Source organism: Canis lupus, chromosome 35, assembly GCF_048164855.1.
Source record: "Canis lupus baileyi chromosome 35, mCanLup2.hap1, whole genome shotgun sequence".
In the NCBI taxonomy this organism is placed as follows: domain Eukaryota; kingdom Metazoa; phylum Chordata; class Mammalia; order Carnivora; family Canidae; genus Canis; species Canis lupus.
The window spans coordinates 19,360,066-19,388,017 of record NC_132872.1 but is presented as its reverse complement, the minus strand read 5'-3'; the positions used below and the strand labels follow the sequence as shown (position 1 = coordinate 19,388,017).

The 27,952-nt window shown below is 37.7% G+C and overlaps 1 long non-coding RNA gene across 12 annotated transcripts in view; it reads right to left on the bottom strand.

Moving 5' to 3' along the window:
• LOC140624701 (uncharacterized) overlaps positions 1-27,952 on the bottom strand; it is a 360,972-nt gene that overhangs the window by 136,891 nt on the left and 196,129 nt on the right. For 2 of the 12 annotated variants that reach the window (XR_012024173.1, XR_012024171.1), the window contains exon 7: positions 18,682-19,026. The exons of 4 other annotated variants lie outside the window; for them this stretch is intronic. This is a non-coding gene — a long non-coding RNA (uncharacterized lncRNA). Of the gene's footprint in view, positions 1-18,662; positions 19,027-21,125; positions 21,179-27,952 lie in introns of those variants that run through there. 6 more of the 12 variants (XR_012024163.1, XR_012024170.1, XR_012024165.1 and 3 more) reach the window with 6 other exon arrangements.

Sequence of the window (27,952 nt, the reverse complement as noted above, 5' to 3'; positions counted from 1 at the left end):
ATGGGCTAGATAAAGGATGAAAGGGAAACTGAACTGGTAAGGGTAGGATGACTTCCTGGAAATATCCCTCAACCTGAATTTTAGGCAACTCTGAAAGCGTGTCTGAGGGGAAAAAAAAGGAAGTTTAAATTCCAGGATCTAAATTCCAAGTGAGAGAGAAGCAAGAATGACCCTATTCAAAGGGGGTTTGGAGCATCTGGAGTACTTGACATTGGTCAGGATTGTCTGGAATGGGCTGACCTTTCCCAAACAGCTAAATTAAGCGAGGAATCCACATTCCTTTTGTTGTTGTTGTTTGTTTTACCATAAATCATTCCATCTGTACTGAAATTCCTCCCTCTTATTTTTTTTTTTTCCTTTTCCATCACCTGTGTGCATACATGTTTACCTCTGCCTGGAATACCCCGTCCTTGTCCATATGATTCATTCGCTATATTCATCTTTTTCTGTAGAAACGTTCCTTCCTGCCCTGGGCCAATGGTCACCTAGACCAGTGTTTTCAGTGTCCTCAGTGAGCAGTACAGGTAGCTGACAAGTTATGACGGTGGCCTGTCGCAGTGGACCCAGGTTTTTGTTCCCTTTACATTCATAGATCTGAAACTTAATCCCAGTGGGATGGGATTTGGAGGTGGAGCCTTGGAAGGTAATCAGGTCTCTAGGAGGGAGCCTCGGTGAATGGGATTAGTGCCCTTATAAAAAGAAGCCCAAGAGCAGCGAGCTCTTTTCCTGCCATGTGAAGACACAGCAGGATGACCTCAGTAAACCAGAAAGAGGATGTTTTTCACCCAGAACTCACCTGTGCTGCCTCCCTGGTCTCAGACTTCCCAGCCTCCAGAACTGTGAGAAATAAACATTTGTTTTTTTAAACCACCCAATCTATGTTAATCTGATATGGTGGCCCAAGCTGACTAAGATGTGGAACAACACTGCTTGGGTTCAAACAGTTCTATAAAGTCCAGGAGATCACCCTCCTCGTGCTTCCTTTGGGGAAAGGGGGAAAGTTATTAGACCAGGTGTGAGGAGTGAATGAGTTAACAAATAGCCACTTAGAAGAAACTCTGGCATTTAAAAATCACTGTTAAAATGTAAATGATTTTTTAAAAGATCCTATTTATTTATTTGAGAGAGGGAGAGACAGAGAGAGAGTGAGCCTGGGCAGGGGATGGAGATGCAGGGCTGGATCCCAGGGCCCCGGGATCATGACCTGAGCCGAAGGCAGGTGCTTAACTGACGGGGCCACCCAGGCGCCCCTGTAAATGATTTTTTTAAACTACTTTTATCACAATAGTAAGAACACACTTTACATTATGACCAAGTATGTGTGTGTGCGTGTGTGTATACATACATGTATCATTAAACAAGAGCTTTATTATATAATAATCGCTTGAAGATGTGCAATGCCTTCTATTTTATTCTCCTACTGCTACTGAAAAATAATTGTGATCATGGGCCATTAAATAATTTGTTATGTCTCATCATTGTTCCTCGACTCACCGTTTGAAAAATAGTTCTTAGGATACAAAGCTTTTAGGCTATAAGACTTTCCGGGACGTAAGAGGGAAATAGAGCGTGCGGATATCATACCTGGAATTTCTGACAATTCCCACAGCTCCGGGAATTGTTTTTAACATTCCAAGTCCACCATGTAGCACTACCTCTTCTTGTGGGCACGGAATTTTTTTTCCCCCCGCTATAGATGATACCAACAACAACAACTATACAGCGGCAACAATAAAACTGTCACCTGGCTGGAGTTTCCCTGCCCTAAGAAAATCAAATGACAGGAGTTTCTAGTTCTCTGTAAAAGATGATGTGAGAACAAGTAAGCATGTAGCTTCTGTTTGAGTTGACCTGACAACTCCAGGTGGATCCCAAGAGGGCCACTGAAGGATTCACTCCAATCAGTAATCAAACTGTGTCTCTCCTTTCCCATTGATTTTTAGTTTTCTTTCCAAACTCATAAACAAAGATATTCTAAAACCGAAGAGATGTCCCTGCAACCAGACAGGGAAGAGTAAGTGTAATCATAACAATAACAAAGGACAAAAATTAGTCATGGTGAATGTGACCAGCTGGTGCCCTGCAGATGCTTGGGAGACAGATGTTGGGTTTCCTGGAGGTCAGCGGGGGTTCTGGTCCTCTGAAAAGGCCAAGATGCAGCCTGCAGAACCTGGAAATGTTCTCTGCCTTCACAGACTCAGCCAGGTCCCCACAGCTCCAGACAAGAAGGGACCAAGCTGAGGAAGATGTGTTGTGTATGAAGAGGAGTTAACCGCAACCACACGCTCTTCCACAGCTTTCTGGAAGTTCATCTCCCCCCCCGCCCCCCCATGCTGCAAACACAAAAGATTTAATTCTACAGATGCCACTCGGTGCCGACTGCACATGCCTCAATGACTATCATTTTCCAATCAGCGTGGAGCACCTCTCTGCCCTTTCCTGGAAAGTGGTACGTATCTCCTTTGTCCGGTAACGGAGACTCCTAGGTATGTGATTTTGAGATGTGAATCCAGATGCCCCTATAGGTCTGGCTGGCACACTGATTACTAGGGTCTTTTTCAAAGGGACTCTTGCCAGTGGCGCTCACTACTATATTCTGCTTTAAAACTGCACACAAAGAGGCCTTGGTCTCCTGACAAGGTCATCTCACCATGACCCCAGTAAGCAGCTAAACCGTAAGGCTGGATGTGTAGAACTTGTTCAAAATCCAAATCTAGGCTCGCGGTCAGGTCTAAATAATGAGTTTATGAGTTCGCTCATGTCCGACAGGTGCTGGTGAATTAACAGTGTACTGTGGCAGGCTGGAGAGTACGTTTTCTGGTCAGAGCAGATTGTGCCAATATCAAATAACAGTTGCCAAATCTCAGTGGCTTCATACACCAAAAATTTATTTCTTGCTCCCACATGTTCATCATGAGTTGGCAGGGGTTTCTGCTCATCATAGCTGTTGGGAGATCTGAACTAACGGGGATCGATCTCAACATACATTTCCAGGATTGCCACAGCCAGGGGAAGAGATGTCAAATTGTTTAATGAGCATACACCTAGGCGCAGCATACATCACTTCTCACATGCATTGGCCAAAGCAAGTCCCAGTGCCACACCTCTATTCCGGGGGATGAGAAAGCACAAAACTAACAGTATTTAGAAGGAAAATGGGGAAATATTTGGAAAACAACCCTCATGACTACCATCTTCCTCCTCATTCGTATTTATTTAATGACCAAGACCAGGTCACTGACAACTCACTTCGATTCCTGCTCTCCATTTACTTGTCAGCTTAATCCATCATCTCATTGTTCTTCAGCTGGATTATAGGAAGGCCTTGAAACTTTGCCCAACAACCCACATTTTATATTGCAGTCGTGTCGGATTATTTACAGACCAGCATATTCTATCCCACACCCTGATGCTTCTTGTCACATTTTCTCCCTGTTATCTTCCCCTAATCCTTCCATCTCAAATTCTACATCCCTGATAAAGGCTTCTCAGAAAGCCTCACGTCTGGTCCAGTCCACATTATATTTAGTAACACCGTGTTGCTTTTCTCTATCTGTGTTTTTATTATAAGAACTTATGTTTGCATTACTTTGATTATTAATATGCAATAATTTTATACTTATGAGGATGTAGGCTCCCTGAAGGTAATAGTTCTTCTTCCAGAAGAGCCATAGCAATGCCAGTCTACATTTCCATGTCTCTACTTTCATCTTTTTTGTCTTTGTGTCCCTGGTTTCTGGAATGCTGTCACAACTCAGAAGTCAAATTAATCTATTAATTGGTACCAAGAAATATAACTGGCAGACATTCCTGATATTTAGTTCATACTAAGAAGGAAAAGCTATTTTAAAACATTCCAAATTAACAATTGTTACTAAATACAGACTCAGAGAAAAAGACACCTGAAGAATGTTCTGGAACATCACCATTAAGCCATAATGGTTGTTCATTATTATTATTATTCTTTTGCCTGAGCTCACCAGATTGTATGTATTAATCCATGACTTTTTGGACAGTGTAAGATGGAGCCGGAGAGTTTTGCTCATTTCTACAGCTCTTCTGGAATGTGAGACTCTTGATACACGTCATCATTACCTTCCTATCACTCAGTAACCTGATACATTTCCCAAGGTTGCAGCTCTTATTTATATTCTATTTAGTGAGGCCACTTGCTTCCTGATGGTTCCCAGGACAGCATCTCAGTCTTGCCCCCACCTCTAGAGCAGTCACTGTAGTAATGTATAGTGAGAGATCAGGACCAGAAATCTTGCTCTCAGTGGTTATGAATGGACTCTTTTGGCGCAGGAAGGACTGATACCTTGGTAGCTAGATCAAAGAGTTCCCAAGGGTATGTCCATTTGCCTTTGGTATTCTATGCTTTTAACTGTTTACTATTTGCTTTGGCAGCATCAGGCCATTAACTCAGCCTGTGTTTTGCATAGCATGCACTTGTCTGGGAGTCCTGCACATTTGTAATAAGGAATTTTGATATTATTAAAGCCATAGAGAAAAACACAATGGTTCATTCATATGTCAACCTAATTATAGTTACTTTGATTATTCCAAATCCCAAGAATTATTCACTCAGCTCAACTAAATTAGGAATTTCCACTGTATAAGAACATCATTTTCCCAATCTATACTCTCAAGTTTCAATTTACAGTCTTATTTATGATCGAAAATAACTGTTAATGACATAATAATAATTAGGAGAAGAAGGAGGAGCAGCAGGGGCGGAGGAGAAAATGATGTTTTTGTCTGGTCATTTTTTTTTAACCTCAAAACAGATTCTCCGCAAATACCAACTGAAATCTCACTAGAAGTGACTTGTTTTCATGCTGCCATTGAGATCAATTGAGCTCACGATAGCTCTGTGTGGGTGTCTTTGAAATAAGATCTTAAACAATAAGCTCAACTCCACTCTAGAGGAACATGAAAATATCCTGAAGACTTTTAATGGGAGGAAAGTTTCAGTCTCTCACTTCCCCCTTCACTAAACCAGATCCTTTCCATACAACTGTTGCTCAGTGATGAGCTCAGCAATCTAGTATATAGTTCCTTCCCTCTTCAGAATAGAGGATACTCCCACAAAATTGGAAACATTTGAAGTTTCCCTAATCTGCTGGCCATTCTAGATGTTATCAAACATCATTTTGTAGGAATCCTGCAGGTTCCCTTATACCAACGAGATTGTAGGAGTTTAACATACTAGAACAGAACATAATGGCTGTCTATTTTTTTTTTTTTCAATTTTTTTTCTATCTTCTTCCTCCCTTAGAGAGCCTAAATTTTTTCAGGTCTCCTTTTCCTCCATGTGTCTCAAGGGAAACTGACCTCTTGCCTGCATTGGCAGGTGTCTCAGGACTAGATTAAAACTCATGATTTCATTAGGCCTGTCTAGGACTAGTTTGCAGGAGAGGGAAGCATGTGGTCTTGAAGCCAGGGTTTCACGGGACTTTTGGGAAAGGCTTCCTTGCTCTTAAGAAAACAACACAGAAATAAATAGCTTATTTTCTGCTTCTGGACATTGCCATTTCCTGATATGATCCAAAAACTGCTGCAGCAACTTGCACACAGAAAGGGAGGCCCAAGGGCTGCCCAGCAGAGACATGGAAGGAATCAGTGGATCAGGTCCTTGAGGACATTACTGAATTGTTGATCATATTGCACCTGGGGCCTCCTTTCTTCTTCTTCTGGCATTCAGCTATGTGGGAAAAAAATAATCCCTCACTCATTAAGGTAATTTGAATCAGATTCAGGGACAATTTATTCCTGTCTCAGTGACTCTGCTCTTACTTCTGGCTGTTGTTCATCACACATGGAACCAGTGACAAAAACTATTTTGATTTCCCATTGGTTCTATTTAGAGTTACCAGATAAAATACAGGAAACCAAGTTAAATTTGAATTTCAGAGGAAAAACGAGTAATTATTTTAAGATAGTTATGTCCCATGCAATGTTAGGGACATACTGATATAAAAAAATAATTCATCATCTATCTGAAATTCAAATGTAACTGGCTACCCTATACTTTGATTTGGTAAATCTAGCAACCCTGATTCCATTAGAACAATATTAGGAGGAAGAATTTTAAAAGTTACTTCTCAATAAGCAGGGAGAGGTAGCGTAAAATAGAGAATGTGCGATTTTTTGAGCATGAGAACACCCAACTCAAATTTTCATTCATAAATTTAGATAACACAAATAGCCATTAATGCATATGTATAGGGAATCAAATACATTATTATCAGATATATTATCATGGAAATAAGCTAAAGGAAGGGAAATTTCTTCCAACACCAAATCTTGAATTAATTCCAATGCTTAAAAGCCTACTTATAGAAGGCATTACTTTTAAACAAACTCCTACTTTATATTTTCAACCTAGGCTCATGTTTGTTGAGATAGATCCTGGGATTCAAGATCTCTAAATTTGGCATTTCATCTCTGCGTTCATTGGAAGGGATTTGTAAATTCTTAACAAAGAGAGATTGGGGGAGGAGTTAATTAGTTTCCTCTATGGTAAAACACACTGGAATATGATCATGAAGTTCTGGATTTAAGGCCCAGGAAATAAGAATAAGAAACTAAGAAAATGGGATGTATTCTCTTATCTTTGTAAAAGTTTTGCAAGATTTTAGGCAATGTCCTTAACCTCTAATTCTTAATGTCTAAAATGGAGAAATGACTTACCCTACAGGACTTTTTGTAAGTTTTAAAAGCACTTTGCAAGTGACAGGTCCCAGTAAAATTATAAAATACCATTATGAATATTACACTTAAAATAGCTTCCATAAAAATTATCAACTAGAGAAGTCTAATCTGGAAATATTCTCATCACTGCAATCCACAAGTATTATATTTCAACTTCTGTTATATGTCTCATTAAGAACCCATTTTACACCATGGCTTCCCTCTAAAAGTACCCATCTCTTTCGTGCAGAATCTCATTATCAAACTGTCCTGCGATGAAGATGTTCTGAATGGCAGGCAACAGAGGGTATTACCTCTGTGGTTGTCTTCCCAAAGAGCAAATATAGATCTGTTACCTCTATATTAACGACATGATTTGAAAACTTCTCAAGTTTGGCAAGTGAGGATTATTCCATTTATGTCACTCGTCAAACTTTGGTCTTCTAATTTGATTATTTTGACTCTTAGCATTTCTCTGTAGAACTATAGATAGATTGAGTTCTTTATTTAAAGCAATTCTCCTGCCATGGAGGAAATAAATGGAATGGGTTATTAAATTCATTGTAAGCCTTTGATTATTTTAGAATTGAAAATACATATCACCTAAAGGCCCATATGGAGGCTAAAATGTTCTTGAGACTTTCTCAGAGAAGTTTGATAGAAGATGTTTGTAAATTGTTAATCAGGATAAACACATCCCAATCAAACACATAGAAATTTTAATTGTTCTTTAAAACTTAGACTTTCAGGATGTTTCAGAGTAAATGTCTTCTAATTATACAATTGTTCTTGTTGCAATACTTCAGTTTCCAATCAAGACTGTTATGGTGTGAAGATACAGGAGAGAATGAAATACCTTGATGAACGTAAAGAAGTCTTTGGTGCTACAACTCTGCTTGCATTGTTTCTAGGACTTTTGCCTCTTTTTCCACAAAGGAAAAAAGTTGATCGATTTTAAAAGTATTCACATCGAAACTTGATTGTTCTAATAGTATGATGGTATGTGCCTTTTGGTGAGAAAAGCTAATGCAAAATTGTGCTTTAAAATACAGTTTTGAACACAGGAAAACTCAGTAACAATTTATTCTATTCTTATTAAATTTCCTGAATATAATCTCTAAACATACTTTGAACTTCAGCTATATGCCAGAAATAACATTAACAGTTAGATTTAGGAAAAAAACCAACATTGGATATTGTCTCCTCCTTTCAGGGCCTTCAAATAAGGGATGAAAAGAAATCCTCTGTAATTTAGGGATCTTGTCACAGTATTGTTAATTTTTTTAAATTTTATTTTGTTTAAGGGAAAGATCTGCAATCAACTCAATTCTGATTTTATGGCTATATTTATAGGTATATGAATTGTTTTGAATTTTACATAATTTTCTGTGCCACAGTGAGACACTGGCATCTAAACCAACTCTAAATATTACATACATTTGATATGATTACACCAAGGATTAGAAATAATTTAAATGCTTAGCACAGTGTGTGTCACATGAAAGGTGCCCAATAAATGGCTGAGTTAGTGGATTTGTTTCACAAACATGTTTTTAAAAAAGAGTTAGTTGTAGCTGAAGAAAGGGAAGCTCAAAGGCGATGTTTTCTGATATTAATACAATCAAAAAAATTAAAAATCTCTTCATTCATGTTAAAACAAGTTGTGAGAGTGAAAATAAAGAATTAAGAGATGTGTGTGCCAGTGTCAGCTAAGAAATATTTAGGCAAAAGCATAGATATAAGTTAAAAAGCCTTTGTATATTTGGAGATTATTTTTTAAAAGAGAGAAAGAGAAAAGGGCCACAGGAAATAAAATTGTTTTAGGTTTTGTGAGTACAGAATTCTAAACAGATTACTAAAAAATGTCCTTCCTGTAGAAAAAAAAAAAAAAAATATATATATATATATATATATATAAAATCCCCGTCAATGTGCTGACAGGAGGGGAGAGAGAGAGACCCATGTAGCTGTTTAGGACGAGGTGCAGAATAAGCAATTCAATCACTGACCACGGTGATGACATTCCAAGAACACAATCAAAGAATCCTATTATATCCTTTCTTACTCATGTCATTTCTCTCTATTAACCAACCACTATACAGAAAGTGATGACAGAGAAGGAAAAGAAAAAATAGGGCAGCCCACAGATCCTTTTCCGTTTAGTCCTTCCTTAGTCAGCAAGGGTGTGCATATCAAGAAGTAAAATACAAACAATTGAGTTAGGTTTGTGCAGCATTTCCATTGTTCTTGTAAAAACACAATACACATGGACGTGTGAGCTACTAAATATGAGTCGCATAATTTTGGTGGTTCTAGAGATGAGCTACATGCTCTTTTTTTTTTTTGCATTTAAGACTAGCATTATACAATATAAATATACACAGTAAAAGTTATGCCAAAATTAAAAAGACTATTCTCAATTCTGATCATTAAATAGCAAATGTAACACTGACACTTCAAGAGAGAAACTGCAAGAGGAAAGAAAAAGCTTTACATTCTAATACCATTTCCAGTGATTTATCCTTGCTTTTTAAAAAAACATATTTTCATTTTGCACCTAGGCCTGGAGGTTTGCATAATCAAACCTTCCGCAGTAGAAATGATATCTGTTGCATTATATTAGAATCTCATTCTTGCCTTTCTATCACAGACCATGTCTTCTTTACATTTTTCTATAAAAACCTGCATGGCTCTCGCCTCTCTGATGGCAGGATTGATCTTATTCTCTTAGTTTAGCTTTAAACATCGCACAAATGCATACCTGTGGTATAAGCAGTGAATTTATGAACACTCGGAGTATGTTCATTTTTGGAGCTCAGAGTTGGTGGAGTCACACTTAAAACCTGGATGAAATCTAAGTGACAAAACCCAGAGACATGGAAGGCTAACCCGTTTCTTGCAGGAGAAACCACCGAAAGACCACAGAAGAATCAAAGCTCTCTTAGAGCTGCCAGGAAATAGAATTTATCGTCTCTCAAGGCTGTGGGCTCACTGTCACTAATAATATTAGGAACAGGCTTAATTACACTTAGTAATAGTGAGGTCGTTAGTAACATAGCTTATAGGTTAAAGACAAGGGTAATTGTGGACAAGGAACTTGAGATTTATTTCTATTTCAGCACTACCTGATTATGAGACTTCAGGAAATTACTCAACTTCTCCAAGAACAGGTTTTCTCATCTGAAAAATGGGAATCATAGTAATAGCACATGCGGTCTTTGTCAAGGTTGAATGAGACCACGTACGAGGCAGCTACCTCCAAGCCTTGCAGGGAGGGTACACGCTCGATAGAGGCCACAGTCACTACCGGGGGCCCACGCGTGTGACAAAGGTAGAGAGGAGAAGGGATTTCCACTTTGATTAGGAGATTAGGCTAAATGATGTCAGAACATTTTACAATTTTGAATTTACATAGGAAATGACTCAGTATCGAAAACTGCAAATTTGGTAGGAAGCCAGAGGCAGATGTGAACTATAGATATAAAGATAGTAACTGGAATTTAAACTGAAATCCCAAGCACAGGTGGAAAATAAAGGTAGACTATAAACACCAGACAGCATTTCAGCACGTGGGAGATGATTCTGTGACACGGGCACGTGAGGGTAGACCCGAGGTTGCACACTGCTCTTGACCATGGTAGCCGCTTGAGGCCTCTGGCTATTTAAATGTCAAGTTAAATTATTTAAAAATAAATAACATTTAAAATCTAGTATTTATTAGCCACATTTCAAATTCTCAACAGCCAGAGGCACCTCATGGTTACTGTCCTGGACAGAGAAGATACAGAGTATTTGCACTGTTGCAGAAAGTTCTATTGGACCCTACTGTCTCCGGAAAAAGGTAAGGTGCTACCTATGTTTAGGTCTGCCACAGGGGGAGTCTTTGCTTTCTTTTCTTATTACAGCTATTCATTTATTTCCTCCTCTCATATTTTTACTCTCTCAATGAATATTTAGAAGAAAACCAAGAAAAGCTCCGTGGTAGGAAGAATTCTAAGAAAGTCTCCAAAACTTTCACCACTAGTGTGTGCATCTTGTGTCATCTCCTCCTCCTGAGTGTGGGTGGGCCTGACCTAATTAGATGAGTCCTTTTAAAAGAGGGATGACACCTAAAAGAAAAAAGTCAGAAAGATTCAAAGCAACAGAGAGACATTCTCCTGCTGCCCTTGAAGGAGCAAATAGCAAAGTTGTAGAGAAAAACCACAGGGAAGGACACGTCCAGGTAAATTTTAAGAACTGAGAGTAGCCCTGGTCAATAGCCAGCAAGAAAACAGTGATCTACAATCAAAAGGGACTGAATTCTTCTAACCACCTGAATGGCCTTGGAAGAGGACTCTGATCCTCAGATAAGAACCCAGCCTTGGCCAACACCTCGATAGTAGCTTGATAGGACCCTAAGCAGAGAACCCAGTTGAGCCATGCCTGGACTCATGACCTGTAGACACGTGACATAATCACCAGGTGTCGTTTTCAGCTACCAAGTGCATAATACAGTTGTTATACGATGATAGAGTTAATACAAGCCCCTACTAAACACAAACCCTCCCACACACCCAAACACACGCACACGTACAGAGGCAAACTTGTCCACACTCACACACACTCACTTTTCTCCAAGAACAAAAATTTGAATTTTAAATTGCAGTGTGGTGGGTTTTGTGGGGTTTTTGTTTTTGTTTTACTGGGATGAAAGTTTAAAAGAGGGTAATGTTCAAAATCTTGCTGCTGGCTTTGACCAAGGAATAGGAAGGAGGTGAAGCAATTAGCTGGGATTCCAGCACTTTTACATTTTCTTCAGGTAGAATCAAATGTACTCGACTCTCAACAACTCTGAGAAAGCAGAGAATAAATTTTCACTGTAACAGAAAGAAGCCTCCAAAAGTATTTGATGACTGCTTCAAGGTATCAAATTATCACATATCGTGGTTGAAATTGTTCTCTTAGGTTAAATCACAGTACCCCAAGGCTCCTATTAAAATGTAATGTGTTCTATGATGGGTGAGGGAAGAGTGAAGAGTTCTCATTAAGACCTACTGCTATAAGTCGGATAATCACTTTCTAATAGAAAACAAACCCAAAGCAAATGGACTGAAGGTTAGGTAAGCTTGGATGGGGAAGAGGGGGGAAGGAAAGGTCAAGAACTCTTCCCCAGCAGGCGGATGGCCCCTGGTGGGTGAGCTCTGGCTGAGAGAGGATGGCGGGGACCCATGCTGGGAGCCCCACTGCAGGGATGGGACTTCAGGAGGGGCAGGTGAGGAGAACTAGGACAAATTCTACCTCCTCCATAATTTTGCTCACTGCCCCTGATGTGTAAACACCACCTTTCAGCCACACATGAATTATCTCCCCTGAGGAAGGAAATGTCTGAAGAAGACTTGCTGCCCTGAGTGGCTCTTGACAGGAACCTGAGGAATCCTGAGGAGAGAAGACATTTGTAAGAGATCAAGGGAACTCAATTAGCCTTGGCACTCATGACCTTTGTCACAGGTCTTTATCAGAGGAGGGAAGGAAGAGCAGGATTCAGGATCTAGACATGAAATAAGGCTGCCAAACACACAGGTTTCTAATGATTTCCTGCGTTCTCCTCTTTGTTAACAAACAAAAAAAAAAAAAAAAAAAAAGAAAGAAAAAACTTTGGAGGGCAATAATTTCTCCACAATAATATTATTGCCATGTATGAATTACACCAGATATGACAGGTCAGTTATGAAAAATGACCAGACCAGTTAATTGAAATGAGTTTTTGAAAATTCCAGAATATGTACACAAGGTAATGCTGTGTTCAAATGGAGCATCAGAAGTGGATTGTCTGATTTTCTTCAGGTAAGTTAGCCTTGCATATGCAGTGCATGTGCATCTTGAAGTTAGGGACTCTGTCTTATTTTTCTCTTCACACCATCTCAAAATCAGCGTCGTGCTGGCCAGGGGATAGATGGTTAGTGATTACCTGGTGACAACTTAACCGTAACCACTGATCAAGATAAATGACTTGCAGCTCCGTGTGGTATAACAATATCCTTAAATATACATACTACGTTCATTCTAGGCCACACATGCGCCTGTCAAACACAGGACTACCCCATGGGGAAATGTGGTAAACATCTTGTGATCCTCCCTATTTGTGGGGGAAAAAAAAAGAAACAAGAGGTAGCATTTCTCTTCCTCCCCAAGCCTCATCTTGATCCTACTTCGAACAATACCACGTTCATTTATTCTAGGTCTAACTTAGCAGAAGAGCATTTCCACCGGCACATGTTAGGCTGGAACATTATTTGCTTTGTAAATCAGGGGCTCTTGTATTATTTGCTTTGTAAATCACAATGTTGAACACTGTGTACCCATGGCTTGTTGGTGTCTATGTCACATGCTTCAATCAAAAGTGGCTGCAGCATCCACCTTAAAGGACCTATATCATCATACATCAGCATACAACAGTAAGCTTTGCTATGACAACTTACAATTTTCAGATTAAATATAAGACTAGTAGGAACATGCCAATCAAGATGAAGAAGCAGGATAAAGATGTGTTGGCAAAAATAAGGTAGAGGAAAGAATTCTGGGCAGCAATGCCATCCATAAATCATGAGAGACTGCAGAATAGCATTTCAAATGGGCTATCTTGCTTTCCCCAGAATACACTTTCCTGAGGGCCTTTACGTGGGATAGGTTTAAGTTTTCCTGCCACAGTTGAACCCAATTTGGGAATTAGATTTCTATGAAGCTATTTGGTTCAACCATTGAGCATGACTTAAATATGGTTATTTCTTCTAAGCATCCATAAATAAGTGATTAAAGATGTCCTTCCAGGATTCCAGGATACCTTAAGAGTTCTCTAGAACTATCAATATAGGAAAAAATTATCAAAGCGGGATCTTTGGGGAACTATTAGTTTTCATCACCTATAGTACAGAGTCCAAAAAACATAGCATAATTTTGCCCTGCTCTTCTATTCAGCCTCATTTGTTTTAAAGATTTTATTTATTTATTCATGAGAGACACAGAGAGAGAGGCCAAGACACAGGTAGAGGGAGAAGCAGGCTCCATGCAGGAAGCCTGACATGGGACTTGATCCCGGGATTGCTGGATCACGCCCTGAGCCAAAGGCAGATGCTCAACCGCTGAGCCACCCAGGCATCTCTAATTTTTTTTTTTTACTGTATAAATTTGCTTTTGCTGTATTTATATTCTCTATGTTGCTCAGTCTGGTGACCGGGGCTGGGGTTAGCTGGGTAGTTCTACTGGTCTCTTCTGGGTTCACTCATGGAGCTGTGTGAGCTGCCACATTGGCTTGCACCAGGCTGTTTTAGGATGGCCTTAGCTAGAATGGTTGCCTTTGCCTAGCATAGTCTCTAATCCTCTAGCAGTTCAACTCACGCCTGTTCACACAGTGGCTTGGACAAGCTTTCAGGAGGATGGGGAGAAGCGTCAAGGCCTCTCAAGTCTGTACTTAGCACTGGCATATTTCTTCTGCTGCATTCAATTGGCCAAAGTAAGTCACAAAGCCACTCCTGATTCACAGGATAAGGAAATAGACTCAATTTCTCTATGGAAAGGGCTAAAGTGTTGTACTGCTAATATCATGAGTCCAGAGGGGCAACAATTACAGAAATGTTTATATAATCTACTGTATACTTGAGACTCTAGATTACATACTTGGCCATATTTGGAGTGACCCATGTGCCCCCTCAGACCTCTGTGCCTTTACATATGCAGGGCTGCTCTCCACATCTTCACTCCTTTTGTCTAATGACTTTCACTTATAAGATTAGGTCCACTTTCATTATCAAGAGTAGGTCAAGGGATGCCTGAGTGGCTCTACCTTTGGTTCAGGTTGTGATCCTGGGGACCTGGGATCGAGTCCTGCATCGGGTTCCCTGAGGGAAGCCTGCTTCTCCCTCTGCCTGTGTCTCTACCTTCCTCTCTGTATCTCTCATGAATAAATAAATAAAATCTTAAAAAAAAAAAAACCAAAAAAAAAGTTCAGGTCAACATTCCTTCTATGAGGAATCCCTGAACTCTAGATGAGGTAGGTTGTTCTTTTCTGTGCTCTCATAATCCTTGGCCTATGCAAACGTACCAAATTTATCATTACTTTTTCAGCATTCAGTTGCCTCTCACACTTGAGGAGAATGAGAACATTTTCATCTATTTGCTACTACCATACAAGGAAGTTCCCATACATAGAAAATATTCAACAAATATTTATTAACCAATATTTCCAACAATTGGAAATTCATACATAATCACCAACAGTGACGAAGATACATATTTTCTAGGTAGGAACTTGGCATTCTCTCTCTCAGCCAAGCCTAAGAAATGCAGGCGTTCATAAAATTGGTCTAAATAGTCATAGCTTTGAAAAAAAATTCAAAGCAACTGAAGTGTTCTATTCAATAACTTCTTCCAAATATAAAATTGGATCCCTAATGTTATCAACTCATTCAGACACCATAACTTATCCAGTGTGTTAAAAAGTAATGGGCCTGGCAATCACTACTGAAGGACTCCATTTGTCACCTCTTCATGAGGACTTGCCACAATTTACTGCTATCCTATATTATTTTAGGCTACAATCAGTCTTTTAGCTAGGTTCACACTTAGACCGAAGTCTAGCATTTTGCTTATTAACTTTTTCTATGATAGATTGTCAAAAGTCCCCTCTGAACTCTCGTTAAATTACACCTACTTCTGTACCCTAATATAATCACTTGGCCACTGCCACAGCAAGCTACAAATTGTCTGGTGAGACCCAATTTTCCTTTTAGTGACCTTAGATACAATTCCCTGTGTTGTTCTCCAAATGAGCCAAATTGTCTGTTTCCTAAAAAAGGGACTTCAAAATTTTAGTGTTTTAATTCAAGTGCATATCCTCTTACCTTTTGTATATAGCACATACAGGTAATACTTGGGCATGATTACTGTCCCTCCTTGCCAACCTGCTACCCAGTTACTGAGTTAATTGCTCTAATTAGAGGCAAACAAAAGTTTAAAGTTTTTCCTCTAATCTCAAAACAAGTGAAATATATCACACCATTACATCTGATATAATGGAATCTAGACCAATTTTTATTATGATTTGCTCAACTTTCTCACTTGGAATTTTTCATAAATGTATACCCATTTGAATGCACATGGAAGATCTCACATCCCACGTGCATAGTTTTTCATTGCTTCTGTTTTTGCTAAATGAAATATCCCTGTCTCAAAAGTGTTTCAGGGTCAGAGTTTTATGCTAGGCTGATTTTAAGATTTACTATGACTTTTTGATGTACTCTCATATTGTCCCTTTATTTACTTTGAGTTAAAATGATTTATTAATATACTATCTGTGGGAACTTAATACCTACAAAACATACAGATATAACCTATCCGGGGCACCCCGGTGGCTCAGCGGTTTAGCGCCGCCTTCAACCAGGGGTGGGATCCTGGAGTCCCGAGATCGAGTCCCATGTTGGGCTCCCTGCGTGGAGCCTGCTTCTCCCTCTGCCTGTGTCTCTGCCTCTCTCTCTCTCTCTGTGTGTGTCTCTCATGAATAAATAGATAAAATCTTTAAAAAATAAATAAAAAGATGAAAAACTATCCAGTCACACTATCTACTTCACAGGCTTGTCCTGAGAGTTTAACAACACAAGTAACCCACTAGACTAGCACCTGAGGCATCATAAAAACTCAATAAACATTATTATTAAAATAAGGTCCTGCTCTATATGTAGTTTATAATTTCTCATACTATCTTCTCAGCATTCTCCCTCTTATTTAATTTGAAATGACATGACCATCTTCATAAAAACCTTGTAAAAGACCATTCTTTTTACAATAATTCTTCATGACCTTGAACTACAAACATATTTTTCTTGGATAAAATATTCCTCATTTCTGGGATGCCTGGGTGGCTCAGAGGTTGAGCATCTGCCTTTGGCTCAGGGAATCCTGGGATTGAGTCCCACATCGGGCTTCCTGCATAGAAACTGCTTCTCTCTCCGTCTCTCTCTCTCTGTGTCTCTCATGAATAAATAAATAAAGTCTTTAAAAATATATTCCTCATTTCTAAACCTTTTGTGTACTGTATTCTAATACCCTCGCATTCCTTTTTCAAGGCTAGCATGGGTGGCAATTTAGCTAAACTGGATGTTCTATAGATGGTATCAAATGCCCCCTGCACTCACAGTCAGAACTTCCCACATATTTACAATGAAAATGGGCCAGATTTTCCAGTGTCTCTTGCTTTTCAGCCCTACATTAATCCTACTCTTGTATCTCGATACCTGCCCTTGTTTCCTGCAGGTGGCTTTGGGTTGAAGCTTCCTCGAAGCATGAGCTTCATCATGCACTAAAATGATGTTTTAATGATGCTTTTAAAAGCTTTGGAGTTACATTAGATTCAAAACCTGGCATGGTTACTTCTAGCTGTGTGATCCTGGGCAAGTTATACAACTTTTCAGTCTCCCTTTCCTCATTGGTAGAATGGACGGCTAGTCATCTTGGAAGGGGTGATGGCAAGGCTATAGTGGGGAAAGCATAATCCAGACCGAGTTTGGTTGAAAATCAAATGGAATATTAAGAAGTGGATGGAAAAAGCGCAAACTACTATTTCCATAAGTCAACTGAAGTCTCAAAGCTGATACGATACAGGGAAATGTGCAGCCAAATATATTTTGTTGTGGTAGTAGTAGTTACATTTTCTCTCAGATGGCAGGGACTATATGTATAACTTGAATGCAGATAGATAGATAGATAGATACATAGATACATAGATAGATATATGAAATATCTATCTATATATCTATAAAACCAATGTATGTATAATCAGAAGGGGGAAGATCAGTAGAAAATATAAATTGGAAAATACAAAAGAAAAAGGCAAAACCCGGAGGAAGGAGCAAATGGGATGGGGAGCACGAGTGTAGGGATTCATTCAGAAAGGAGAAGCAAGTCTGCTTGTGTGAGCGTGTACTAGTCTGTTGGTGCTGCCATAACAAACAGCACAGACTGTGAGGCCCACACCACAGACATTTATTTTCTCACAATTCTGGAAGCTCCAAGTCTGAAATCAAGGTGTCAGCAGGGCTGGTTTCTTCTGAAGCCTCTCTCCTTAGCTTGTCGAGATCAGGCTTCCCGGTCTCCACATCATTTCCCCTCCATGCATGTCTGTGTCCCAGTTTCTTTTCTTGTAAGGATACCAGTCATAGTGGATTATGACCTCATTTTACCCTAATTACCTTTTAAAGACCCTCTCTCCAAATAAGGTCATATACTGAGGTAGTTGGGATTAGGACCTCAACATGGAATTTCCTGCCCCTCCTCCCCAGGGAGTGCAGGGCACAATTTAGCCCATAACTTAGTAATAACGACTAAAAAGATGGTAGTAATACACTCGGTAGTAGAGAATTAAAAAAAAAAACAAATAAAAGAGGAATTAAGACGAAAAGTTTATAGTGGAGAAGTAGGAAGGTGCGACATTTCTTCTAACTAGTCTCTTTTCTTATTATAAAATCCAGAGGCCATCTGTGGATGATGAGGAGAAAAGGTGGAGAATTTGGGGACTGGGGAAGGGTGGAAGGTTTTAGATTGTTCCTGAAAGGACTGGAGAAATAGTTGGGGATGACTATTGCCTGGCAGGGCTAAAGGCCAAATAACTTGGGGGATGCACATTTGGTTGATGAATAGAAACTACGTAGACTTAAAAAGAGATAGTCTCATTCTGGGGATAATTCAGTCATATGGATGAGTTTATATGGCTTGCCAAATGGACTAATCAGTATCCATAAAAATTTAATTTTAATTAGATAAGGAATACATGAGTACATACTCAAAGAAAACTTATAACCTTACAAGCTATAGAGAGCAAAAACTAAAATTACTTTTTCACTCTTACCCCAAATCCATTTCTCTTCCTAGAAGTAATCAGATTTAACAATTTTATGTACATATGCATAGACTTTTGTGCATTTACACAAACACAAATACAAAATGTATTTGTATATGTATATCTAAATACATATAGGCATAATTCGTGCAGGGTTGTTTGTTTCTGTTTCTGGGGTTTTTTGTGCATGTTTTGTTTTGTTTTTACATAAACAGGATCAGGCTTCATGAATTGTTTTACAACTTGCTTTGTTTGGGGTTTCGGTTGTTTTATTTTTTATTTTTTCCTGACAATGGTTTGGGGATTTTTTCTAGGGACAAGCAGATGTATCTGATTCCTAGGTAGCATGTGCTATAGTTCAGTTAATTGTCTCTTTTGATGGATGTTCAGGCTTCCCGTGTTTCACTGCTATTACGATGTTGAAATGAATATCCTTGTACATGCTTCTGCACACCTATGGCAGATACCTAGGAATCAAAGGAAATAGCAGTTTGATTGACACCGCCCAAGAGCTTTCCAATAAAGCTGTGCTAATTCATACTCTTATCCACAATTTGTGAATATCCACAATGTATGAAAGCATTTCTTTGCCTACCTCCTCACTAACACCTGCTATTAGCCATCTTTCAAACATCTATTATTAGTATAATGACTTACAAATCTTCATTTGAATTTGTGTTTCATTGATTTGAAATGAAGCTGTGAATTTTTTTCACTCATTTATAGATTACATTTGTTTCTTCTCTGAAATTTTTGTTTCTATGTTTTGTCCCTTCTTTTATTGTATTTTTAATTGACTTCGAGGTAATCTTTATAAATTCAGAATATTTTCCTTTGTTTTATTTTATTTATTTTATTTTTTTTTATTTTTTTTTATTTTATATAATCTCAAATACTTTCTTATGCCTTTTTGGATTCTTTTTGAATTCCAGTCTTTGTATCTTAATCATATGCATACAAAAGCATGTTTCTACTTTTCTTCTGATATGTTTATAGGTTTTTTTAAACATCTAGCTCTTTCATTCATTTGACATTTATTTTTGTCAATGAGAGAGGCATTATGGTTTTCCTCACATCATAATCTATCCTTTCACCACTTACTAGAAATATTATTTTAATCAGAGCACGTGCTAAATAAGTCTATCTTAATAACACATCCAAAGTCCAACCACTTCATACCATCTTCACTATTCTCTCCAAAGTAGCATATAATTATCTGAACAACTATAGTAGCCTATAGTATCCTTTTGTCTATTTTGTTTGGAGTACATAGAAAGACCTCTTTAAAATGTATTCAGATATGTGATTTCCATGCTTAAAATAAGCTACTGATTTTGATCACACTTGGAATAAAATCCAAGCCTCTCATTTATAAACTGTTTATAAGGCTTTGGTGATCTGGCTTTCACTGATCCTGTCATGGCCTGTCCTAAACAGAGACAGCTTAAGCCTTACAGCCATTCTACAACCTACTTTCTGGAATACCCATTCCATGGGTTTTTTTCCTTCAAATAACTAAAATTTCTGCTTAAATGTCACCTCTTCAGGGAGGTCTTTCTAATCATTCTACCTAAAATTGCCCCATCCTTCCCCAAACCTATAATTTGGCATAGCAATTAACTACAGAAATGATACAATCTGTTTGTTTTCAACAAAACAAAACAAAAACCCACTATGTTAATATATACTATTTTAGGCCTTAATACTCTTGTTAATACTAGTTTCATAATGGGATATATGTTTCTTATTTATTGCTATATCACATGGTACCTAGAATATATTAAAACTGCTATACTTCTTATAGTAAGATAATCAGCAAATCTATTGAGCAAAAAAAGATGCTGAAATTCACAAAGTTATCAGATTGTGGAGTGGAATCAATATTTCTTACCTATATAAGTTTAATTGGAAAAAATCTATAATTTTATCCTAATGAAGTATTTTCCTTTTCTCATTCTTTCAAATTTTGGAAGCAACTGTAAAATTTCTATTGTTCCATTAAGATTCTGACTATATGGGGAGGATATGGGCAATTTATGTGCCTTTCATACATACCTACTCATTAGCAGAAAAATATATATTTATATGTACATGAAAAAAAAGACACATTTCAAAGGTGAAGTTTAGCCCTAAAGGAATACATTTCTAAATCAAGCATATGTAAACACCCACACACATTCACACATATACCTGTACTGATTATAAAGAACACTGAAGCCAAGCTTTCTTTGTATTGAAATCAAAACTTAACCCTCAGTATAGGCATTCATATGAATTATAACTTTCTGAGATAATGGTTGGAGCAAATAGGAAGGAAGGAAGGAAGGGAAGAAGGGAGGAAGGGTGAAAGGAAAGAAGGGCAAATCTTGGTTATAGGTCCATGAAAAAGTGTTATATTACCTGCACACTTTCCTATATGCTTAAAATATTTTATTAGAAATTTCAAAAAATTAGGACAATTTTAGGACTATTAATAGAGTATGCATAACATTTATGTCCCAGCTTCCCACAGGATGAAACACTTGGTTTATGTGTTAAAAACGGATCAGTTTCGAAAGGCCAATACCTGTAAGATTCAAGCTAGACAGGTATGCCTTCAATTAGTATGGCCATGATAACCTAAAGAAAAAAAAATAAAGCTTTTAAGAATTATTAAGAAAAAGAATGATTACAACTCTGCTCATTCTGTCCCATGACAGCTAACTTCCTGTAGCCCCTCCAAACACTGATAGTCTGGAGGTCTCTTGTTCCCTTACATAAGATCCATATTACATTAGCAGAACAATAACATACCAGCTTCTGGAAACATCCAATAAGAACATGAGATTTTTGAATCAGGAAGATCAGCTTCCCCTGGCTAACTATGTGGCATTATAGGCATTTTATTTAGTCTTTCTGTGCCTCATTTCTCTCCTTAGTAAATTGGGGTAGTTTGCAAAAATATAGTCTTTGCAATCCAGTAAATTTTTTCCATGACCCACTATGGATTAGGGCTCACACTTTGAAAAGCACTCCTCTATTCTTGTTTGATCATTTAGCACTTTTAAATTTTTTTTCTGCGATAAAATTTTTTTATAAAATGAACACTCTTAATTAAACACAGAAGTATAAATGAACATGATTATATGTAACTGTGGGTCTCTGGTTTCCTTACTATACAGATCTATAAATAGATGTATATTAATATGGTTAAGTTTCTTAATAAATATTGCCACAATTCTCATCAAAAAGCAATATAGCCCATTTACTTAATACATTAGTTTTTTTGTTTATGTGCTTGAGTCTCTCCTAACAAATATGGGTAATGATTCCTGAGTCTGATTTCTAGATCACCAACAAGATGAAGTTTTTGCACCAGAAAGATTAAGTTGCATCTGAGTTTTTGTGAATCGCCAACCTAAAAACCTCCTTATATGTCTTCCTGACAGCTAGCCAGTCTCCTCACATTTCTGGGGACTTAAACTGTCACCAGACACCATCAGCCTGGATTGAAAGAGAACATACATAAATGTTTCTACCAACTACGCAAAAAGGTTGTTGCAAGGCCTTAAGATTGTCCCAATATGATTATTCTGATCATGACTCAGTTTCCTGTTTTAAAATACAAAACATAACAAATTTCAGCAGCAGTCAGTGGCCTTAAGCACAGCATCTGGGTTAGACTTCTCTTTTTACAATAAGAGAGATGACCATAAATAGCTACTATATGATTGGATCTGTAGTATGACTAAACTTGTGAAAAATTAAGGTACTTGTGTGTGTGAGAGAGAAAGAGAGAGACACAGAGAGGCAGAGAGTTTTGCTACATTCCATATCTACATAGATATGGTTAAGATTCATGAGAAGTCATCCACAAGCTATTCCAAGTTGCATGGGGAGAGATAAGCTGAAAAATATCAATAAAAAACTTAGGCTTGGGATCCCTGGGTGGCGCAGTGGTTTGGCGCCTGCCTTTGGCCCAGGGCGCGATCCTGGAGACCCGGGATCGAATCCCACGTCAGGCTCCCGGTGCATGGAGCCTGCTTCTCCCTCTGCCTGTGTCTCTGCCTCTCTCTCTCTCTCTCTGTGACTATCATAAATAAATAAAAATTTAAAAAAAAATTAAAAAAAAAACAAGAAAAACCTTAGGCTTTTCATTAGTCATTTTGTTTTGTTCTGTTTTTGTTGTTGTTGTTGTTGTTGTTGTTGTTGTTGTTCCTGATCAGTTTTGACACAGCTTTTAAGGCAAATGCAGAAAAGAGAACTCAACCTTCCTGAAAACTCCTGTATCCAGCCCCAACTATACAATTCCTCAATTTTATTCTAACAGCAAGTTAAAATAACCTGGGAAATTGGCATTACCACATTCTTTTTACAGATGAGGAAGCTGGGACACAAAAGGGTAAATTTCCTGGGATCACACAGCTTAACAGTGATGATATGACATTCAAATCCAATTTGCTGAGCTGGAAAGTACACAGTCTCTTCATTAAACAAGTGTGCAAACTGATATAAGAGAATCCAAAATGCAGTATGTAATATAGAAAATTGTTCTCCTAGAACAGGTTCCCATGACAAGATCAAGGATTAGGTTGAAATAAATTTTATTTCTGAATTCTATTTGAATGTTTCTATTTTGAGTCCTGAGTAGAAAACATTATATATTCCATTCTCTAATTTCCAGTTTAGATAATTTAGGGTTACATTAAATGCTCTATTAAATAAGAAACCATTTCATATATAAAATTTATTTTCTGTACAACTCGATTGTAATTGGTGACAATAATCTATATTTAATTCATGTACCTTTCTTTAGTGTCTAGTCAATTATTATGCTGCCATTGATTCATATTTTTATAATGATTTCTCCAATCTAGCATTTGACAGTATAGGGGGTTGAATAGTGGTCCTCAAAAAGATATGTCCAAGCCCTAATCCTGGTAACTGAAAATGACTTTATTTGGAAATAGTATCTTTGCAGCTTTAATTAAGCTGAACATCTTGAAGTGAGATTATCCTAGATTTACAGTCAGCCCTAAATCTAATGACTGATGTCCTTGTTAAAGAAAGAAGAAGATTGGTTACAGAAAGAAGATGATATGAAGGTGGAGACAAATAGTAGAGTGAGCATCTATAAGCCAAGAAATTCTAAGGATTGCTAGCCCTTCCCAGCAGCCAAGGAGAGAGACATGGAAGAGACTCTCAGAGAAACCAACCCTAGTGATGTCTTGATTCTCAGGCTTCTGGGCTCTTAAGCTGTGAGAAAATAAATTTCTGGTGTAAGCCACTGAGTTTGTGGTTATATGTCATGGCAGCCTTAGGGAATGAATACAGACAGGTTAGCATTTCCTTTTAAGATAGAAAAATATATTTATCTGAGCTATCTGCCCCAATTTATTTCAAAGATGGATCTAAAATTACTTCTCTCTATTCAAATTGATATTTCAAATTAGAAGTTTCATAAGTGACTCTTCTGTCAAAAAAAGTAAATTTCAGACAAACATAATAAATCTTATTACATAATTATAGGATCTTATGGTTCTGAAACCAGAAACTTTCAACAAGATCAGTGAAAATGAGAGACAATCATGAATATATTTATAATAAATTTAGGATCCCTAAGTAAATTTCAGAGAAAATTCCAAACATTTGCAATGGTAATATTAGGATATTTACAATGTTTGAAATTCTTTGCATTTATTATCTCATTCAGTCTTTACAAGGACCTTGTAAGATAGCACTCCTATTATCTCTGACATTTTGATGAATAAACTGAAGGAGACCGGTTAGGAAAAATTAATGGAAAGCTATACAACTGAGACATGATGAATCAAAAAATTCAAACCTAGGTAGTCTGTTCTTAACCTCAGTTATTTTATTCATTTTATGACATCTGGAATACCCCATTTTCAAAAAGTGTGAACTGCAAACACCAGTTACTCAGAAAAATTTTTGAAAGGAATAATTCAAAGAGGGAACTTACTAAATAAAGTAATGCCCCCAACATAAAATGCCCTATGCATTTTACAGGTATTTGAACCAAAGTAGGGACAAACTAGAAGTAGGCTCAAACTAGGTTTATGACTTAAAACATTATTTTTGAAATGTTTTATTTGGCATTTTGAATTCTATTCCTATTGTGTAAAAGGCTGAGAGTCTGTGTCAATGCTGTCTAAAAATAGAATCATGAAGTCTTTATAGCAAACCCCTCCATTGGTAGTGATTGGCATTTAGCCTGCCTCTAATTGTATCTTTTATGTATGATCACTAAAGATGATGGAGGAAGCAGTTATCAGAACAAACTTTAATCTGAAACTGGCTAGGAATGCAGAAACTATCATTGGTCACTGAGGTTAATCAGAATGTTCCCTATTATATATTAGGCAGTGTTTTACAAAATGGTATGGGGAGGAGAAGGAGGGACAATGGCAATCAGACTCTAAATTATTGTGTGATGGTGTTAAATTTGAGAACATATGAATTGTCTGGCCTAATCTGCCACCTTCTTGAACCTTTTGTCTCTTTAAAAATGATAAACCCATGAAAAGTTTGAACTCATGGAATAGTAGTGGAATGCTGGGTACTCTGAATACCTTTACGAAGTGTTACATGTGGAATTTAGCAACTTTTCTTTTTTTTAAGTATAGCTGCCACATGATGTTACATTAGTTTCAGGTATACAACACAGTGATTCAACAACTCTACACCTGTGCTAGGCTCCCCACTAGTGTGGCTACCGTCTGTGACCGGGCAATGCTATTCCAGTGCTGTTGATTCTGGTCCCTATCCTGTGCCTTTCATTCCCATGACTTAGTCATTCCATAATTGGAAGCCTGTATCTCCCACTCCTTTTCACCCATTTCACCCATCACCCCCAGCAACCATCAGTTTGTTCTTTGTATTAATGGGTCTGTTTCTGCTTTTGTTTGTTAATTCATTTGTGTTTGTTTTTTTTAAAATCCACAGGTAAGGGGATCCCTGGGTGGCTCAACGGTTTAGCGCCTGCCTTTGGCCCAGGGCGTGATCCTGGAGTCCCAGGATCAAGTCCCACGTTGGGCTCCTGGCATGGAGCCTGCTTCTCGCTCTGCCTGTGTCTCTGCCTCTCTCTCTCTCTCTCTCTCTATGTCTATCATGAATAAATAAATAAAAACTTAAAAATAAAATAAAATAAAATCCACAGGTAAGAGAAATCCTATGGTATTTGTCTTTGTCTGACTTATTTCATTTAGCACAATACCTTCTGGATCCATCCATGTTGTTGTAACTGATCTTTTAATCTCCTTTCTCTGTAATTTCCCATATTTCCATAAAGCTAAATTTTCTAAAATTCAGATCTAATAAAGACATTGACCTCTTTTAAATCATTCAGGTTTTCCTATTTACTTACAGATCACTTTGAAATTCTTTAGAGGAGTAGTTGTATAGGGTATGAGATCAAAGACAGTGAGTTGGAGTCACCACTCTGCATTTAGCAACAGAGTAGTCTTGTGCAAATTACTCAATCTCTCTAAACCTCAATATCTTCATCTGAAAAATGGGGGATTCTAGTAGTACCTACTGCAGAGGGTTGTAGTTCTAATCAATAGAGAAAACATATGCTAACTGCTTATCCTGAGTACTTGCATAATTAGTTTTCAGTTAATAGTAGTTTTTCATTGTTGTGATTACTATTACACGTTTCACAATCTGGCCTCATCACACCTTTGCAATCTTCTGCTCATATTCATCTGCCTTTTCCAAAATAAACCATCTAGTTTTGTACTTCTTCAGTTGTAGATTAGCTTTGTCTAAAATTTCCTTCCTCATAACTTTCAGATCATTCCTGATGTGGTAAACCTCTGATGCATTTTTCAAGATCTAATCCAACCATTATTTCCTCTGGGAAAATCTGACTAAATAGAATTCCTGGCTCCCTGAATTGTGCTAGCGTAGCACTTGGAACTAGTTCTCTCTGAGCACTTCTCTTGCTGATCACGGACATTTGAGGGAGTCTGTTCTTCCTAATGTTAGAGAGCCTATCCTTCCGGCTAGACTAACACTAGGGCTTGGTCATATTTATCCTTTCCAATACCTGGAACATTTGCTAGTAAATAAACATCTAGTCAATTCAAGTAACCAGTTTGAGCTATTCCAGAGTCCATTTGACCCTAGTTTTGGCTCCAATAAGGGAGAAATGGTTTGTATCAGCCTAATCCTCCCACTAAGAACAACTATAAACCCTGAACCAAACATTTGAAAACACCAACCATTGCAAGGCACTAGGGAATGCCTAAAGGCAAACCAGAAGTAGAAGTGATACAATATAGAAAGGAGAGAATTACATAGAATGCAGATCTCTGTTTATATGTTTGTTCTTCCCTGCTGGGGCATTTCCCTGTGTGGCTGGGGAGGTCTGAACTCAAACACAGAGCCAAAGTCTTATTGGTTCAAAATCTCAGAGGATAGCCTTCAGGGCTGATAGTACAGCTGGAAATTGAAGAGAAAAGTGCCAGAAGGGTGATAGGCATAGAGGGGAAGTTCTTGAAATTTTAAACATTGACTCAACCTTTAAATTGCATACACCCCAAAGGCCCAGCAACAGCCAACATTTGTAAAACTGAAAAAATTTAGCAGCTATTTTAGCTGATATCCACAACAAAGGTTTAAATCTTGTTATGTTAGAAGAGCTTTATAAGAGGTTTGAGCATTCCATTAAAGCCTCAGGACAGTTAAGCCTTAAAGGAAAAGTTATCAGCCCAGGACTAAAAATATTCTTCAGACTAATAGCAAAATCAAAACAAGCCATCTTTCTATATGAAACGGTCCATATGAAACTAATCTTTACTCATATAAAACCAGTCTTTCATATGTGCATGACGATCTACTTTTAACTTAATTGCCTGCTAGAAACACTCTTCAAAGGAAGATAATAGGACATGCAGTATCTACGACATATTATCCACAGTGCTCAATATACAATTAAATATTACTAAACATACCAGGAAATAGGAAAATGTGACACGTAATCAAGAGAAAAATAAACCAATGAAAATAGACCAACAAATGAAAGCAAGCTATTATGGATTCACATATGACTGCATTTCTATTTTATTCATTTTAAGGAATATTACTAGAAATACAGAGGGATACTTTCTAATAACAAAATGGTCAATCCCATAAGGATGATATAACAACTTGAAATTGATATGTACCTAATCAAAGAGCTTTGAAAACCATATACCAAAATCTGGTAAAACTAATGGGAGAAATAAACACATCTATAATCTAATGATATTATAACTCTGTTTCTTACTAATTGATAAAATTACTATTCAAAAATATCAGTAAAAATACATAAAATTTAAGTAGTATCATCAACTATCTTAGCCTAATGACATTTAGAGAATATCACACTCAACATCTGTGGAATTCTTT